We start from the raw sequence: 16,492 nt of genomic DNA on the forward strand, positions 1-16,492 counted from the left end.
AGTACATATGTCGTACTGACCCCCTTTTCTTAGGGGGCTGCATTTCATGCCGCAGGTACATATACAGGTTTTGGGAGTCCGTCAGCTTAGAATTCAGCTCAGCTGGAAGAAGCTCTATTGTATCAGAGCCTAGTTGTTGGCACTGGCCATTGATGTGTAGTATTGTTTTGTTATTCAGGGGTACGACGGGGGCCCTGTCCCACTATATGTTGTCATTAATATTGTTAGAGGTCTGCAGACATGTATATGTGGGTTGTATATGTCAGTTTGGTTCAGTTGGGTCTATATGATATATTGTATGTGTTGTTATGTTATGGCAGCTTGGTCGGCTTGCGTTTCCTTTCATGGGATGATACAATTAAAAGAGGCTACAGATATACAGAAGGTTATGACCTATGGGGGTTATCATGTATGTATCATGTTGTTGTAGTCCGGTTTGACTATACTTGATTTATATGCATTGCATGTTTATAATTCTATGTGACCACAGCTGATAGATATATATACAGGGGGTCTAGGTCACACCCCAGTCGTGGCCTATGGGGTTGGGTCGTGACACTTACCTTAAAGTAGCCATGGCCGATGCCCCTCTTTCTTTCTCCCTAGGTTTTCTTTTTTTTTGTTCAATTTTGCTGAAGTTTAAGGTGTATACAGAATGTAACACCTATATATATGGATCCTTAGGAGGTTCCACATGGCATCCCCCTAGGAGTGACACGTGGAAGCCCCTAGGGCGCCACCTCAATCATGCCTCCAATCCTTGGATTCCACATGGAAGTGTGGGGTCCATCCAAGCTGCTGTATCACCTACTTGACCCTAAGTAGGTGCATCACCTACTTACTTCGAGTAGGCGCGTCGTCTCCTTATTTCTCTTTCTTGGATTCGTAATCTCATCTCACTACAAGAGCCTATGTATTCCTTGCTACTTTAGCTCGACGTGTACTCAAGTAGCTTAGTTATGTAAGACGTCCAAGTAGGTAGCTTACACAAGCAAGTCGAGTCCTACGACCCATTACTTGGCCTCCAACTCCTTCCAGATTCTTATAACCCTATTTCCAATCTTTCCTATTATGGGGTATCGCATTCTCCTTTCCTTAGAGTTATTTGATATGTGGTGGATAATCTAGATCACACGGCACTTTTCAAGAGACTTAAGACTGTGTCCCAAGGTGCGAAAGTATGAGGCATAACACATACACTCGAGTCAATGAGTGAATATGCAATTTCTAGTAGCTCCAGTTTTGGTGCACTAGTTCTACGTGTCATCCATATGTCCCATCGGAGGACCTACGATCCGTAGGTACCTATCAGAGGTCCCATCTTGCAGTTTTTAATGAGGGTTATTTTTGGTATTCTCTATCACGTATACACCAAAGCTCTGTTATTTTGGGATATTAAACTAAGTCTATAACTAACCAATTTCTTTAAAATCACCCCACTTCCTCTGAAATTGCTTCATGCAATAATTCTCTCGCTAGAACTCTCTCCTAAGGATCCATCTTCTTAACCGAGCTAGGGTTTCAAGATCAAGTCTATTATCCATCACTTAGGGTTCGCTTTTTGGCTTTAATTATCAAGGTATGCTGGAATTTCATCTATGGAGTTCCAAAGATTTCTCCCTTTTTTTATCAATTTCAATTCAATGGTTCTAGGGTTTTGATCAATTTTCATTGAGTTGATTCAATTATGCTTTTACTTAATTCCAATAGCCTATTGATGCATGATTTAATTTCAATTAGATGTTTTCAATAAGATTTTCAATGACCCATGCATTTATGTTATGAATTTTAAGTTTAAACTATGAATTTATGATCAAGAATTGATGAATGCTTTATGAAAGTTATAAACTATGATTCAAGTATGTTTTCAAGCAAGAAATCATAAATTTTGAAAGATTTTCTCACAATATGCAAGAATCTATGATTTAGATGCCTAGAAAGGTAAGTATCTAAATGTTATATTACGATCATGGTTTTCACTAAGCTATTCCTATTATGTTATTTTATGAATGTGGATTGGTATTTAATTGTCCTTCCTAATAATTTTATTTTTCATGTATTCCTTTGGAATTGACTTATCACCAAGCAAAATTTGTGGTGGGGAATCCACGAGAGAACCCTAGTAGCAACCCTTAGTTCCAAAACTACATGCCATTGTAGGTGCCTTTATGACTTAGCTAGTGGATCCACTTATAACTTATGTTCATGTTATACAGAGTCTACCTTGTCAAGTAGCCTCACTTTTCTCGATGTGGGAGTTACATCGGATTTCATGCTATAGGTCACATGGTCTTAAATCATGGTTAAGGATGATATCCTGCATATGTATATGTTATACCTATAAAGCTCTTTAATGGTGTTTTATGATGCATTGACCTTATTAAATATTTTCAAGTGTTTTAAGTTTTATTTCATGTTTTTATTTATTTGGACATGCATCAGATGTTCATATTGATTATGTTAGATTATTCTTGTTCATTCATGTTTCTCATATACTTAGTACATTTTATGTACCAACTCATACTTTTGGCTATATTGAATCATAATGTAGGGTCCAACGATCATCACTACCATCCCACTCGTGGCTAGATATTGAGTTGCTACTTTGTTAGTGAGTCCTTATGTTTCGAGGACGCACGACTTATGATTTCTTTTATGCTTTATGACTTTCATTCCTTATGTTGTTGAGCTAGGAAATTATCCAACGCCCCATTAGGCTTACTTACGTCTGCCTTCCTATGGCCCGAGGTGCTCCTATGGATCATAGATTTACTCATACAAGCCTGCATCAAATCAGTTTTCTGCATCATTTTCCTCAAAATGTTTTTTCAATTTTCGGGGTCTTATAAGTAATTTTACTATAAATTTATTATCATCAAAAACGAGAACTTGTTGAGCTAGGAGCTAGGATACATACACATGATTAATGCCACAAATGGTCTTCTCTTTGCCTTTTCAGCCCCTTTTGGAGAAGGCACAAACAACCAATCTAAGATACTAGCAGCCATCTTTGGTTTGACTTGGTGTCTCCAATTAGGATATACAAGAGTGATCCTAGAAGTAGACTCTAACCTCCTAATCAAATGGATAAAACACTTAGCCCAACCACCATGGAATGTCAAGGCACAGCTTCAACAACTGTAGGAAATCAGCCATCCGTTCCAGGTTTTCAAATACAGCCACACCTATAGAGAAACCAATTTTGTAGCTGATGTCTTGTCCAAACATAGTCACAAATACACTGCCCCACAACTATATCTCACTAAGCATGAGCTTCCTAAAAAGGCAAGAGCATACCTTGAACTTGACAAGCTGGAAATGGCCAACTTCAGAAGAAGAAGGCTTAAGAGAATCAAGAAACCTCCATGACCTTTCCAGCCTTGTTAGTCCAGCTTAATCTTCAATTTGGCTTTTACTATGCATAGATATAGTTATTTTGAAGGTTTTACAGTTAGGACCACTATAAAAGGGAACATCTCCCTTGATCCTTGCATTCATAGAATAACCATACTAACTCTACAGGTTAGGAGTAGATTAGAACTTTTCTTCCTTTTCTTGTTCTTTTTTGATTGTGTAGGCACCTATAGACATGCACCATGTCATCCAACTAGTGGAGGGCTAGTCAAGTTTAATTCCTGGTTCAGCAATGGTAAGATGCAACAGTTTATAACTTGGACTAAGCTTGGGATAGATAAGTATGATGCTGAGCTAAAACAATGGAACCAACCTACTGATATGCAGACTGAGGAGGAGCATACACAAAAGCTGATTCAATTTAGCAATGACAAGTTCCACCTTGTAGATTGGACCACCAAGAGACCTTCACAATTGCAACATGACCTGCAATATGGAAAGAAAAACATGCACAACCTTGCTTGTGTTTGGTACAACAAATGCAATATGCAACATTTGACACCTAGGAGTTTGGTTGGAGATGCAAGACTATTGCAAAGACTTTTTTTAGCCTGCAAGATACAAATCCCCCCACCAACATTTTCCAACACACTCTTGGAGAACCTATAATGCTTCATCATCAATAAGAACAAGAGGAATTACAGTCACAACAATTGGTCCAATACACAGCAAATCTTCATTAGCCATAGCAACCTGGGAAGTCCTTTTCTGTTTGTATTTGTTTGTGTTTGGTTTTGTTAGATTGTCCTTATGAATTTGCAGGTACCTAGAGTTATAATACAACATACACCATTTGTGAGCTTGGGAAGAATCAGCAGCAGCCAACACCACAGCTGCTTTAGTTAAATTTCCAAATAAACACAACCAATAACACACATCTCTATATAACTTCAACCTCTTCTAGTGGAAGTACAACAGTTGAACTTGTAGCTTTCCAGTTATACATCAACAACTTCAACAACAATTGGATATGGAAACTCATGAATCAGGAACTATCAACAACATTAAGAACTACTCCATTGCTTTTCTTGTGTGTTTCCTTATTTGTTTGTGCAGGTTTCCAGAGATGTAGGCCTCAACAAAGCAACAAGTGGAGCTATAGCCCTCATCAGAAACAACACACAACTACAACAAAAACTACCAGCAACCACAACAAACAAAATAGAATTGAAGCTTGGAGAAGGCAGGCTGTTTGGAAGCCAACAACAAGTAACAACCAACAACAATAACTCCAGATGTTTTGGAAGCCATCAACAAGCAACAACTCCAGATTCCTTGGTTTATGCAGCAAATGTGGAACTACCCTCTGCCAAACAGTGGAATTCTTCCATGCAACCAAACCATTTACTAGGGAGGGCAAGAGTACAAACTCAAAGCCACAACAGCCTAGAAGCTATAATTTCCAATAACATCATCCTCCAATAATAACCTCAGCAGCCTGCAACACACACAAAACTACAAGTTTTTGCTTGTTTGTTTGGTTGTTTGGTTGTGCAGATACATGATATGGCAGGAGCCTTTTTTTTGTTTGCTTGCTTGATATATAGGCTTGCAATAACTCCACCACTACCATCTGTGCTTGTTCTTCTTTACATGTGCAGCTGCAAGTTGATGGCCCATCCAACAGCAGCTGAATTCATAACACCTTGGCACACATTGAGAAGACAAAAAGATGCAACTCCAACAACTCCAGAAATTTTAGAAATTCAGGAGGCTTGTTTGGATGTTTGTTTTGTTGTTTCTTGTTACGTTAGTCCTGCAGATTTCAGGGAGCTACAAAGACATATACAGCATCTGTGGAGAGCCATAAATACTAAGCAGCTGCAACAACAATTTGCAACAGCTTCAAGAGAGAACATACAGGGCTGCAGTAGCACATCCAGGAGCAGTTCACAACCTCAACATCTTTCAATAACATTCAACAACATGAACCATACCATACCAAAATGGCTCTTGGGGTTACAGGATTACAGTAACTCACAAAATAACAGAGCTCAAGAAGTTACAGCGCGAACGGATGATCAGAGACCTTAGTCGAGCGACCGTGAAAAAGCCAGTCTTTTCAATAAGGTACTCTTCTACATTCCCAAACTAGCAGCAGCACAATGTAACCCTTTTGATTGTCGCAGTCGCATCATATGGACAAATTCATTACGATAAGCCTAAGAAGGACAATGATGACAAGATCGATCTCAATCCATGGAAATTGGAAGGTTCATATACTTGACCTACTTTGATTTAGCTATGTTTTCTAATATAACTTATTTGAATAGGACTAGTGTAAGTTTCTTTCTTATATTTACATGGAAGGGGAGAGTCTCCCTCATTTATATTTTTTCTTAGTCGCGTTGTATCGAGAGGAGTCCTCTTATAGGTTTATCGCTTTCAATCTATTATTGGGGATGAGTTGGCCGACCTTAGTAGGTTAGCCGACTTATGAACCAACTTAAGGTCGGAGGTAAGGTTTATTTCTCCCTTCGTGTATTTTTATAATTTTATTTATGTTAAGGCTTGGGGGTGCAGCTCAACCCCTGACTGTGCACGAGAGGTGGGAGCCTCGTGTAGGGTCTGTTCCCGGAAAAAAAAGATTAACAAACACAACAAATATGTGTAAGAATAAAAAATTAAACATATCTCAAATAAGGTCTAATAGTATTTATGATTAAAAAAACTTACTGAAGAATTAATTCCTTAATATCTCTACTGAGCTGACTATAAAAGTACACCGCAAAAAATGACAGAACAAAGACCCGTTCACAAATAGATAATTAAAGACTGTTTAATTAGGTGCAAGGTGAATTCTATTGCATGAATAATTTCTTGAGGAATTGGAATTACGACGGCTAATCATATGGATTAAGCAACGAAAAAACATTAAGATGAATATTTTACCATATTTACACACATAAAAGAGATTTGAAAATAGGAAAAGACAAGCAAAAATTACCAAATTACAAACCTTATATTCCTATATTTTTAATTATTCTCTACCATTTGTAAAAAAATTTAAAATACCTCTTTTGATACATAGAAATGATGCTGATACATCGTGATTTGATACATAAGTCATTTTTATGATACATCGCTAGTTGATACAAACCAAACAAAAAATATATCAGTAAAACATAAGTTTTACTGCTATTTTTGTTGTGTTCATGATATATTAGGTGTTATAAGCTGATTCATAAATTTTATTGATATTACAATGTTTGGTTTGTATAAACTAGCGATGTATCATGAAAAATACTTATGTATTAAATCGCGATGTATCAGTGTCATTCGTATGTATTAGAAATCTAAAAAAAGAGAGAATTCGGGTAATTACCAAAAAAGTCAGGATAAATTATATTTGGGCGTTTTCACTATGAGATTTAAGTAAAATACCCAAAAAACAAAGGAGACAGATACATGAAATGTAAACCAAGTCAAATTTTAATTAGGTTCTTCAACTAATTCTTTCTTGACTTGGAGACGAAGAAGTGTTTATTCTTAGTCATATATAAAAGATATAAGCAAGTAATTCAAAAAGCGAAAGATAAGTCTCAACATTATCTAATATAGCATAATAAGAAAAATAAAATACAAATCAACATACACGAAATCATCTAATGTCTGAAAGTCTTTATCATAGACATGATGCTAGAACATGTCTCTAGCTATCTCTGACATAAGGAAAATTGAATAAAAGTTTGAATAGAGTCTAATATTAATATCCTCGGAACATGAGGATTCACCAATACTATAAAAGCTAATAGGATTTGTACTAACTACGGGCCTAATGAGAAGCGTTATGACCTATATTATAAAATAGTACAAGTAAAAGTATGCGGTCAGTGCTTGAAATATACTAAGTATGAGGAAAAATGCATGAACATGAGAAACATAGCATCATGAATCTTAAAATATGATAATTCAATGACCAAGCTAAAACATGACATAATCTGATGAATCTGAGTTCAAAGTATAATACATAGTCAATGCAATAACCATAAGAGAAATCATAAGTCTTTGTGATAGATACCGTTAAGCGACAAAAATTATGTGAGGTATAACATGAAGTCCAGTGTCGTTCTACCCCGAAAAGAGATTGTCTAACTTGCCAGGTAAGGATCATGAACATGAGCTATTTGTGGATCCACTAACTTAAGTTGATTGTCCAACTGGGCATCTTATGGGAGTACGTAGTTGTAGGACAAGGAGATCGCTTCTAAAGAACTCCACATCTACTAATGAGTGAGCCTTCTTCCCAAAGTTCTCTCGATGCTAATTAGTAAACTCTCAACGGTACATCATACATAAATATATCATAGTATTTGAAAATAATAAGAATCTAATAATATCAACTTCATCATAACATACCTGAATCATAAGAATAGATCATTTAATATCAACATATCATGATTTCATAATATATTCTTAAAAGCCACTTTCCAAAAGCATATAGATCATGATAAGCTTTTTATAGAAAATCACACTTCAATTGGAAGTAGCTAAATTATGGAAATATTTCATAAGGAGAATATTTCAATTCAAAGTAACCTTGTTTTCCTAAAAACGTATTTGATTTTTATCTAAAAGCATCCTTAAATTATGGTTTCTTTAATTCATGATGCATGCTTAAAGTCTCAAAACTTGATTTAAAAATCAACATATGCATGTAGAATGGGTTCATCTAAAAATCCTTAAAAATATCAAATAATGCATAATGAGATCAAATAAATTGAATTTAGTCATAAACAATTTAAACCATAAGAAACTTGCAAAACCCTAGAAAATTTAGATTGAAAATCATGGAAGAAGTAGATAAATCTTTGGGACTCAATGGACAAATTGGATCCATTGATGAATTCGCACATACCTTGACTTAAAGCCCTAAGATAGCTCTTCAATGGAGATTGGGACATTGAGGAACCCTAGCTTGGTTTGGAAGAGAACATTAGAGAAGAATAAATTGGGTTTAGAGTGAATGAGTGTGAATAAGGAGGGTTTGGTGTCTTAGAAACGGTTATAGGACTTAGGAATTAAAATGGCATAGTTTAAGAATTAAGAGGGTAGAAAAAAAATCCAAATAGCCCAAAAAATAACTATATGAGGGACTTTGCAGATAGATCTACGGATCGTAGGTCCTCCTATGGACCGTCCTGGTCCTATGTAGATTACTTACTCAGACCCAAATTTCCAAGCCAAACCATGAACCCACTTTGCGTTTGTAGACCTCTCTACGGGCCATATACCCTCTTGTCCTATTGAACACTGAAAACCCAACTCTCTGAATCTCTTCTACAACCTCTACTATAGGCCGTATAACTCATCTACAGACTCCCTTCTATGGGATCAAGGAACCTTGTATGATCCATAGGTAGGCTCGTACAAAACCCTCAGACGCTCAACATTTTTCCAATTTCCAACCGTCATCCTACAACTTGTTCCTACAGCTCGTAAAACTTTTTAAGGTTCGTACATGGTCTCGTAGAATCAGTGTACCAGAAGATTTTTTGAACTTTTCCTTTCCAAATCAACTTTTCAACTTTCGGGATGTTATAATTTTTCTTTTATTTATTATTTTTAAAACATTTATTTTTCTTATTCTTTTTCATTTTTTTGTTTTTCATTTTTTCAACTTTTTTTTTCATTTTTCTCTCTTTATTTTTCTTTCATTTTTTTTCTTTTCTCTATTTTTTTTAAAAATTATTCTCTTTTTTTTCTTTTTGCCCGTGGGACTTAACTTGTTGTTTGGAAGTCCTTGGTCTAATAAATCTTACTTCAAAAGAAAAAATTATAAAGTATCTCATAAATTAAGACCTCTCCGCCATGGGATGTATGACCCCGAAAGTAGAAAAGTTGAAATGAAAGAAAATTTCAAGAAAAGGGACTGTCCTAGAGTTTATGACTTGTCCTACAAGTTGTAGGGACTCCTATGGGTCATAGGAGGGGCTTGTAGAATGACATTGACATTGGAAAATCGGCTAAGTTTGGAACTGAGTTTACGAGTCAAGTTGATGACTCGTGAGAATGGTGACGACTCGTAGAGTGAGTCATAGACTTGATCTCTAATTTTGTTAAATTGACAAGCCTCAGTACTTTCGAAACAAATCAACAAGATGAGTCATAAGATGAGTTACAAGTCGTAGAATTGACAAGTAGGATTGGATCTTGATTTCTGATTTTTGACTAAATGAAGGGGAAAATTGATGAGTCATTTGTTTGACTCATAAGGATGAGTTGTACGAACCAAGTTTTATTCCATTAGCCTATGATTTTGGAGCACTACTTTGATGACTCATATTGGCGACCCATAGAGTAAATGACGAGTAGTAGAAGCAATTCGTAGTATCGTAAAGTGTGATTCTTAATTGTACATGGATGTTAAGGTCAATTCTTAAGTGTGAGATAGATTTGGAGATGTTTTAAGGTCACAAGAATTCTCTAGCACAAAATCGAATTGAAAGCTTCCTTACCAATTGAGTTTCAGTGAAAGATTTTACTTGGGTCAATTTCAAACGATCATATCTCTTAGGATATAAATAATTTGGTAGACCACTATCAAATTAAAGGTATTTGAGTTCTCTTTCCAATGCCACCAAATTTTTCTTGTTGGGAGTTTGGAGTAAAAGGTTATGACTATTTTACTAGAGGCTGTCAGATCATAAAAAGATTACGACTTAACTCTACGACCCATAGAGTCTTCTACGAGTCGTAGTAGTCAAATTCTCAGAAAAATCCTACACGAATTCTAGGGCTAATTTGGTCCTTTCCAAAGACTTTTTACCCTATCCTGTCATTTTTGGGTGTTTTGAAGGAATATATCATTCCTCTAACTAGTTTTGCCCTCATAATATCCTCTCAAGACTCTCCTCTTCTCCTACAAGACTCCATTGAAGGATCAACTAGGGTTTGCAATTCTTCCATAAAATTTCAAGCTTCAATCAAAGAATCCACCCAAGGTATGTGGGATTGATCCATGATTTTCTTTCACCCATGGAATCCCAAGATGTTCCTCAAAATCTCCTTAGATTTCATTGCTTTCTAACCCTAGTTTTGATAAATTGTATTGGACTGTCTCAATTACATTTTTAATTATTATCAATGATCATTATAATCATGATTCTATATTTATTAAATGATTTCAAGTTGGATTATTAATAACATGCATAATGCTATTTTCAAATGGAGATTTTCATGAATTATAATTAGTTTCAAAGTGTTTTTCAATATAGGCTTTATAAATAATGTTTGAGACTTATGGAATATTGTTGAAGAGTATAAATCATGATTTCAATAATTTTCTATAAATTTCATACATGGATATTTAGGGTTATGTTATGGATTATTGGTACATCCAATTATGTTTCAAATTAATGTCATCTTTATGAAATATATGTCTGGATTGGTATGATGTATATGGTCATGTGTGTTTCCAATCAAACTCCATTATTTTCAAGCTAATTGATCATGCTTGCATGTTACCCATATTTACAAGTATAAGTTATGATCTTGAATGTCAAGTTATATCTAACAAAAGCTCACCGTAGGATAAAGGATCACCCGTAGAAGAGGCTTGATTCCTTTGAGGGTCACCTATAGTTGAGGCTCGATACTTAGTGTAGCTTAGTGGATCAACTTAGTCTTGATGTAGTCTAACTTGGCAAGTAGTCTCCTCCTTTCTTCCATTGTAGGGATAACATCGGGACTCCATGTTATAGCTCACATGGTTTATGTCAGTTAGCTGTCACTCTCACAAAGGTTCAAGGTCCCTCTCTTAATATTTAAGGTATTTCTTACTATAGCTAATATATCTCTCATAAATTAAAGGATGTTTTCTCACCCATGGTTTTATGACTTTCAATATGATTTAAGGTCCTTACTACTACTTATAAACTTGCAAGCTCTTTTATGATTGCTTATTATAACTCAAGACTATCCATGCATTATATGAGTTCTCTTCATAAGGTTGCGTTATGGTTTAAAATGACATTAGACTTACTCATGATTCACTATTATGTGTAAATGGTCTACTTATTATATTTTCTAGCCTTGATCATACGTCATTGCTTTTATTTCATGTATTGCATTTCTCACATACTTGGTACATTCAAAGCACTAACGCATACTTCTATTTGCCTATTGTGTTATAATATAGGGCTTGACGATCACCCTATACACTCTCGTGGCTAGGTAGATGACTTATTCACTTGATTTGGTAAGTCGTCATGCTTCGGGGACTACCTATCAAGCTTTTATATTCTTGTTTCCTTCTAGACTATGTTGTTATTTTGAGGCATTTCCTTTTGGAGGGGGGGGGGGGGGCGTGTGGCTTATTTTATGCCCCTACCTATGTTAGTATGATAGAGACATGTTTATACATAGAGTTGATGTAGTCCGTTTGGACATCTGAATTGAGACTTCGTTTCATCTCTAGATTTCCATCATTGAAATTATTCTTTCGCTTGTTTTTATTATATTTTCCCTTACCTTATGAATGCGATGTATGCTAAGAGGCCTGGTTGGGATCCTTTGAGTTCCCGATTACCGTGTCACGGCTAGGCCCTAGTTTGGGTTATGACATCGGATGTATCCTATTCTTTGAAAGTCATTTGACTAAGTCTTGCCTATAAGACATGAGTTATAGAGAATCTGAAAATTAAGTTACAAGGTGGTGGTGTCAAGTATTTCCCGGGGGTGTGACTTATTCTTTGGAAGACTAGATCTGTCTTGCCTCTAAGGCAAGAGCAATAGAGCATCTGATAAATTGAGATATATAGTAGTGTCAAGTCTTTTCCATGGAGCGTAACTTATTTTTTTGAAGTTATTTCTCTAAGTAATGCATCTAAGGTAAGAGTTATAGAGTATCTCATAAGTTAAACATAGTGAAATGGTGCAAATTGTTGCCCATGAGACAAACATTTTTTTAAAACCCGTGAGTAATGTTTTGCTTCTAATACAAAAGTTATTGTGTTCTCCAAAAGTTTACTTAGTGAAAATGGTATAAATTGTTTCCCATGATGTGCAACTTGTTCTTTGAAACTCCTTGGGCTAAGTCTTGTCTCTAAAACAAGAGTTATAGAGCATTTCATAAATCAAGACACAATTTGGTAGTGTCAAGCTTTTTCCATAGGGAATAATTTGTTATTTTGAAGTTCATGGTCTAATTCTTGTCTCTAAGGCAGGAGTTGTAGACCATCTCATAAGTTAGACATAGTGAAATAGTGTAAACTATTATCCATGAGGAATATGCTATTTTTTTAATCCTTGAGCTATGATTTGCCTCTAAGGCAAAAGTTATCGCGATATATATATTACATTGATACATTTGAAGTTGACCACACAAAAAGAATAAAGAAATTAATGAGAGAACTACTTAGAGTGTCTTCATGTGAGTTTTTGTGCGAGAAAGATCCAACTATCAACGTAAAGACAAATGTAGTTCTATATATCTAGATTTATTATTATAGTTTATATTGTTAGGCTTGATTCTTTGAGCTTAAATTGCAACCTTTTATATTCATAGAAAATTTGTATTAGGAATTGTAAGAGCTCTTTTAATTGGGTAAAGTCTAGAAAGAAATAGCTACAATAAGAGAGAATTGTAGGGAAAAAAGTACTATGAAGTAGTCTTTGGGTTAGAGAATTGTAACAAATAAGTTGCTCAAATTTAATGAAAATTTGAGAAAAAAGCTTACAACGATAAGTCAATTTTTTTGAGTAGTTTTAAGAGTGAAAAGCTTTACATGTAAGAATTCTTATGTTTATTTGTTATTCTGTAATTACTTCTTGATTAGTTACTGAAGAACCTGATTTTTTATTACATAGGTTACAACGTGAACTAAAATAATATGATAGGATGATGTTCTCCTAGCTTTTCATGAAAAATTACTCCTAACATAATATGATAGGATGATGCTCTCCTTCAGGTCATTTCCTCCAGGTAAGAAAAAATGCTCTTGTGCCAATTTAGATAGACACATCTACAGTCCATAAAGGGGAGTCATACGAAAGGCTCTTAGTTGGGAAATTTTACAAGTCTCAGAAGTTATTGGACGAGCCCCACTACGATTCGTACAAGGATCTACAGACCATATAAAGCAATTGTAGGAGAGGTTAGAGACACTGTATGTCGTGGTATGCAGGTCGATTGGTTCCCACATACCGTATGAAGAGCTATGGGCCGTAGGAGGACCTGTAGTTAAAGAATTAAAAAGTTGGATTTTGGGTTGTGTAGAACGAACAAGGTCTACGGACCGTTGAATCACCTACGACCCGTAGGGTGGAGTCATAGGGTGAACTCTAGAAATATGGATTTTGACCCTGATTTAATGATTCCATTTGATAACTGTAGAGTGACCTATAACTCATAGGTAGGGGCCCTAGGCCACCTCTGGCAGATTAATTCCAGGGATGTTTTGGACATTTTCCATTCTTTTAATATCAAATCCATTCATTTTGGGATTTTTTTCATGAATTATAAATACCCAAACCCTTGAAGTTTCTCCCATTACTTCTCATTCACTTAAAAATATCTAAGGCTCTCAAGGAACTTGTCACAACCCAACCCCATAGGCCACGACTGGAGTTCGACCTGGACCTCCTTATGCATATCTATCAGCTATACTCAAGTTGAATCGTGTGTAAGGTGATACTATACAAAAAACCCCAATGGGTCAAAACTTTTTCATTTATACTTAAGACCTTCCGAAAAGAAGAAGCAACAATTTTACATATACTATTGTGAAATCTTACTATTTCCTTGCTATGTCATCTCGTGTAACCCTTAACTAAATATGTCTTCCTAACTGGAAAAAAATGAGTTGATTCTGTCAGCCTATCTACCATAACCCATATAAACTCATATTTCCGTAGAATGCGAGGTTAGTCTATACTATACCCCACATCAACTGCTTTCCATTTCCGAGTCAGGATTTCCATCTCCTGCAATAGGCTATCAAGATTTTGATGCTCAATTTTGTTTAAGCAATTTTACCACTCCTCTTAATCCAACTTGTAACACTTTAGGCATGCTATCCTGTGCTTTTACTTAGATCTTCTCTTCATTTCTCTTACCACACATCATATTTTAATCCTTACACCAATATGTGTAGGTACTTAAAGCAGTCTAGAAAATGCCTTAGCATCGCTATACTAGTGTCCTACCTCAAACCATCTCACACTTTTATTTAATAGATTCTAAATATGGCAGTCACATTGCTATTATCGACTTCTTTTTATCGAGTAACCACTTGATCTTACTCTTAGTATGTCAATGTTCATAAGCTGCACAACTATTCTTGTGCCATTTGCACAAAGTGCATTCAATTTTTGTCACAACCTTTCCTGCTCTTGGCTTACTCTACTCTACATGTGTCATTGTACTAACACTTACAGTCTCTTTTGTCATACTTGTTTTGCTTCCTTCATTTACTCTTAAGTTTTCTAATATTCCCATATAGGAGAGATTTCTTATCCTTTTTCTTTTTCTACTTATATATCACAATGCCAATAGCCAATAACTCTGTTACCAACATCCTAACCTTTAGTCTAGTGTAGCCTGGCTATGCCTTATAATATCTTTAAGTTCTCATTGTGATTCTCTTGTCGTATTCATCCCCTTTGTATGCACCCATTCTTTGATGTCATATTATTCCAGGTCCTTACTAATAATTCTCAATACTATCTCCGATATCATGGCTTCTATCCATTTATTGCTGGCTTTTAGAACTTGTTAACTCTACTAGTACGGAATCTCACTTGAAGCCACTTCCCCCCCCTTAGGGTGTACTCATGTCACTATCTGTTGGTGTTCTACCTTACGCCCTTATTTCAAATTTTCGAATGCGTATGATTCTTCTCCAACAAATTTGGTATACTTCACCATATCTACGCCTTTCTTTATATCATCCATACATTTGGTTGCCCATGTACGGCATCTTAACATAATTGTGAGGTGCTGATCCAATATAAATGTTGGTACTCGAGTCACTTATACATAATACTTCTTTATGCTTTATGAGATTTCATCCTTGTCATGCACCCGATGCTCAATTGCTTAATAACATATCGAGCTTTCCCCAATAAGAGGTGTACCTTAACACCATGTTGTTGTACTACCCCTTTAACTCATAACTATACATTCTCCTCTCGGTCCGTCCTCGTATTCAGTTACACATGTCTATCTTGGGTCCCTCTATTAGAACTTCCTTATTATTCCTCCACCTCATGTCCATTTTTGGTTGCGCTCAAGGAATTCCATATTACTCTTTATTTCCTTGCACTAGCTATCATTTTCATCGTCATATAACCTTTATTTGAAACTTTCCTTTTAGAACTTGATAAGTCTTCCTTATTTGTTCCATAGCTTCCTTTTTCCGTTTCGCACCTATCTTTATATTCCAATCACATGGACCACGTCATACCTTTTAGTTACTTCCTTACTAAGCTTTCCTTATTCTCATAAAGATCTTCGTTCTATTTACATGGTATCCTATGTGCAGTCAATCCCATAGTATACAGTACTTAACCTTCTTCACGATTCTTACTATGGGTTACTTACCCTTCTTAGTTAATCTTATCCTTAATATCTCACAAGCTGTGTTATTAACACTTCATATCTGTCATAATTCTTTTTCCCTTGTACTCTTGTCTTAATCATCCTGTTACTTCTTTTAACTATAACTCGTCATAGTCTATCCCTGTGTATCAATTCAGTCGGTGTCTTAATATATCATTCTATCCATATCTATCAGTCTTCTCTAAATCATCTTTTTTGGATTATAAGTCTTTTCCAACTTTGTTTTACCATACCAGTATCGACCTTCTAGTTTCTATTACCATCAATTCAATAATTAACTCATTTCTCAAGGTCAGCCACACTCGTAATTTAATTAGATCCCATCATTGTTATGGGCACACCCTTTCAAGACATACTACAGCCCTGTATCTCATTCTCTTCTTATTTCTAGGAAAATTTGGGCAGAGTTTCCTTTGTATTTCTTACTATCTCAATACCTGTACGCAGAAAATGCCAACAGTGCCTCATAGGGTACACATGTATATATTCAGATCATATCATATAGCAGCCACACAG

The 16,492-nt window shown here is 35.6% G+C and overlaps 1 long non-coding RNA gene across 5 annotated transcripts in view; it reads right to left on the minus strand.

Moving 5' to 3' along the window:
• Positions 1 to 16,492, minus strand: part of LOC129895939 (uncharacterized) — a 46,221-nt gene that overhangs the window by 11,327 nt on the left and 18,402 nt on the right. The window contains exon 3 of one of the 5 annotated variants that reach the window (XR_008767886.1): positions 4,009 to 4,180. The exons of the other annotated variants lie outside the window; for them this stretch is intronic. This is a non-coding gene — a long non-coding RNA (uncharacterized LOC129895939). Of the gene's footprint in view, positions 1 to 4,008; positions 4,181 to 16,492 lie in introns of those variants that run through there. 5 annotated transcript variants of the gene reach the window in all.

This window comes from Solanum dulcamara, chromosome 7 (assembly GCF_947179165.1).
Source record: "Solanum dulcamara chromosome 7, daSolDulc1.2, whole genome shotgun sequence".
Taxonomy (NCBI): domain Eukaryota; kingdom Viridiplantae; phylum Streptophyta; class Magnoliopsida; order Solanales; family Solanaceae; genus Solanum; species Solanum dulcamara.